Source organism: Choristoneura fumiferana, chromosome 16, assembly GCF_025370935.1.
Source record: "Choristoneura fumiferana chromosome 16, NRCan_CFum_1, whole genome shotgun sequence".
Taxonomy (NCBI): domain Eukaryota; kingdom Metazoa; phylum Arthropoda; class Insecta; order Lepidoptera; family Tortricidae; genus Choristoneura; species Choristoneura fumiferana.
Window position 1 is genome coordinate 11,281,248 of NC_133487.1, and position 3,801 is coordinate 11,285,048.

A 3,801-nucleotide genomic window follows, 5' to 3' on the forward strand; every position below is an offset into this window, starting at 1 on the left:
GCAAAAACATTGCTCAAGTAATGTTCGAAAACGTTACAATTTTAAGTTGTGGTAGCTTACGTGGAAGTTTTTTTGGCACCGTACATTAAACGCCAGAATTTAGCGTTGCAGGAACATCATCGTTGTAACGTTTTAAAAGGTTGCAATTTAAAGCTTAGGGCAACTTAACATGAATAATGTAACAAAACTAACTTTGCAGCAAAGTTGCATATGTAAATTTCACTAACCATTTGGCGGTAGGTTGCTGTAACTTTTAAATATAACATTATATTTCAAAGGTTGCTGCATGATTGCGGTTGGAACTTTCAAAATATTTAACATGCAAAGTTACAACAATATTGCGCAAGTAACTTATAGGTACATTTGTCACGCTACATTGCAAAAACATTGCTCAAGTAATGTTCGAAAACGTTACAATTTTAAGTTATGATAGCTTACGTGGAAGTTTTTTTGGCACCGTACATTAAACGCCAGAGTTTCGCGTTGCAGGAACATCATCGTTGTAACGTTTTAAAAGGTTGCAATTTAAAGCTTAGGGCAACTTAACATGAATAATGTAACAAAAACTAACTTTGCAGCAAAGTTGCATATGTAAATTTAACTAACTATTTGGCGGTAGGTTACTGTAACTTTTAAATATAATTATATTTCAAAGGTTGCTGCATGATTGCGGTTGGAACTTTCAAATATTAACATGCAAAGTTACAACAATATTGCGCAAGTAACTTATAGGTACATTTGTCACGCTACTTTGCAAAATTGCTCAAGTAATGTTCAAAAACGTTTCAATTTTAAGTTGTGGTAGCTTACTTGGAAGTTTCCTTGGCAACGTTGATTTAACGACAGAATTGTAAGCTGCAGGAACTTTACCGTTGTAACGTTTAAAATGTTTCATTTTAAAGCTTAAGACAACTTAACAGAAGTAATGTAGTAAAACTAACCTTGTAGCAAAGTTGCACATATATATTAAGGTAACTATGATGTGAAACGTTACAAAAACGTTTCTATTATAACGTTACGCTTGAAACATTGCAGTAAGATTGCGTTTGCAACTTTCAAATTGTTAAGCATGCAAAGTTACAATAACGTTATAAAAATAACTTACAGTAAGTTTGATATGGCACTTTTAGGCAACATTTATTTTGTAACGTTTTATTTGCAAGGTTGCTGCAAGATGCGGCAACATTGCATATGTGGCATTCAAACTCCTTGATAATGTATGTTTTGGCAACTTTCTGGCAAGGTTCGTTGGCAACGTTGATATTGTGAGCTAGATCAACATTGCAGCGATGTTTCGGTAAGGTTTGTGCTTAGTGGGTATATCCATATTATATCGATGCAATAGAGATATCGGAATGATTTAGAACTACAGGATAATAACGCCATTTTTTTTTTCACAAATAATAACCTTAAAATGCCAGACATATTATGGAAATTAAGTTCAATTTACTTTCATACAGTCTTCAAAAATAAACGATCTAGTGAGTTTAGTACTCCCATTTGAAAACCTAACCCGTTAAAATAACTGTTCGAAAAAAAATGGGCCGTAGTATTTTTACTGTTTAAAATTTTAATCGAAACGTATATATTTCTAAGGCGCTTGAAAATTGAAATGTAAAATATCATATATAATAATAGAAAACTAACAACCGCAATAGATTTTTACGGGCACGTATTTGAATATCGAAATTTAAAATATCTAAAGTTAAAACGTCGACGGTCAAAATATCGAAAATCAGAATGTCGAACGATCATAAGGTCGAAATTCAAAATGTCGAAAAGTATAAATTATCGAACGGTACAATTATCGAATGCTAAAATTTCGAAAATCCTAATATCGACGGATAAAATATCAAAAATTGAAATTTCGAACGATTCTAAGGTCGAAATTCTAAATATCGAATGTCTATAATACCGAAGGGTACAATAGTCGATTACTGATAAGAAAATTAACCGTGGCACTCGCCGGCCGCTCCGCGGCACGACTCGCTTCGCTTCGCTCGCCGTGCTTGTTTTGGCCACAGTTGAATCTAACACGCTCCTCCTCGCTGCGCTCGTCGTCGCACCTAAACTTTTCGGTTAAATTAATAAGACTTCCGTTTTAAATTTTAGGTACTAAGTAATCTAATCTAAAAATTAGGTGCGACGACAAGCGCAGCGAGGAGGAGCGGTTAGGTTCAACCGTGACTAAAACAAGCACGAGCCGAGCGAGCGAAGCGAGCGTGCCACGGCAGCGGCCGTCGAGTGCCAGAATCGAGTTCTATGCATTTTACTTGATATTAAGATACTTCGTTATTACAATTTTCGATATTTTAATATTTGGTTTTTGACAGTTGATATTTTGTGTTTCGATATTAACATATATCGATCATTCGGTTGTAGGTATTTTCAACTTTCGATATTTTAACCGTTCAATATTTCGGTTTTAGGAATTCCAGACGTCGATATAATGATAGTAGATATTGAGATCATTCGATATTTTGATTTTCGATATTTTGACCGTAAACGTTTTAACTTTAGATATTTTAAATTTCGATTTTCAAATATGTGCCATTTTTACGTATCTACATAAAAAAATAATTGATATTAAAATCATTGATTTTTAATGTCTTTCCCGTCGCCATTACAATATTACAGCACACAACACTCGCGTTTTATTATTATAATGACACATGTTAATTTCCAATATAATATTTCTATAAAATTGCATACAAAAGATTACACTATCACGCAAAGAGTTGGTTTTCAAACACTGTAGGTTTTTTGTAACGCTTTAAGTGATATAAGAAAACATTCTAACAGGATTCATAGAACTTTTGGCACAAGTTACGGCTACTGTGACTCTTTATTATCTCCTTTGGTAATATGCTGTAGTACTATTATACTACTTGTTTACCACTATTGGAGTTAATTTGAGCTACTATAAAGAGCCTCTAAGTGATAACGTCTGTATCAAAATCGGACTATAGAGAGTTATAAGCGTGGCTATATCGCTAATTTTTAGGTCGTGCTAGAGCTATAGGATTTAGCAGAACAATAATAAACGGCGGTTATAGAACTTATTTTATCGCCAAATTGTTAGTTGGGTATATCTATCTATCTAACCTAAACCTTCATTCCTCGATTCATAACCTTTCCAAAAAGCAGAAATGTTGACATTATTAAATAAAATATATTAAGGGCAATTCACTTTTCCTTTATATTTCTCTCAAACTTAACAAATCTTTATAATTCTGCAAGGCTAGGAGTAACGAAATTTTAAACAAACACTTCAGTGTAATGCAAAAGCCGTCGACACATTGAGCTATGTAAGCCATTCCACAAAGTAGGTGTCACGTTACAAAATTTAATAACGTTGCATTTAGTGATAAAAAATATATGTATTGTGATTCATTTACGTAATTGAGAAACGGTCAGTGTCCGAATACGAGTGTGGCGGTGCGTGTAACCGCTCTAGATTAACCCCCCCTCGATGTTGCTCAAGCTCGCGCCAAGACAGACCTTTCTCCGCTCGGCCAGCCAGTGACACAGTGACCGTGTTACCGCAGGGCCTATGCCATGCGCCACTATAGTGCTGTGCTGCCGCTGCTGGCCGTGTCTTATCTCACAGCGTCGTCGCCGGCTGCCGCGCAAACGGCTCGTGCGGACGGCTTCGACCTGACCTTCGCCGAAAACGTCTATGTTAAACTATCTGGTGCATGTGAGTTCGTGATCATATTCGAAATCAATTATGTTATCTAATTTCCTGTCAGTGCATTACACTCATATCACCTGTCTCTTGCAGGTAGAGCAATCATGGAT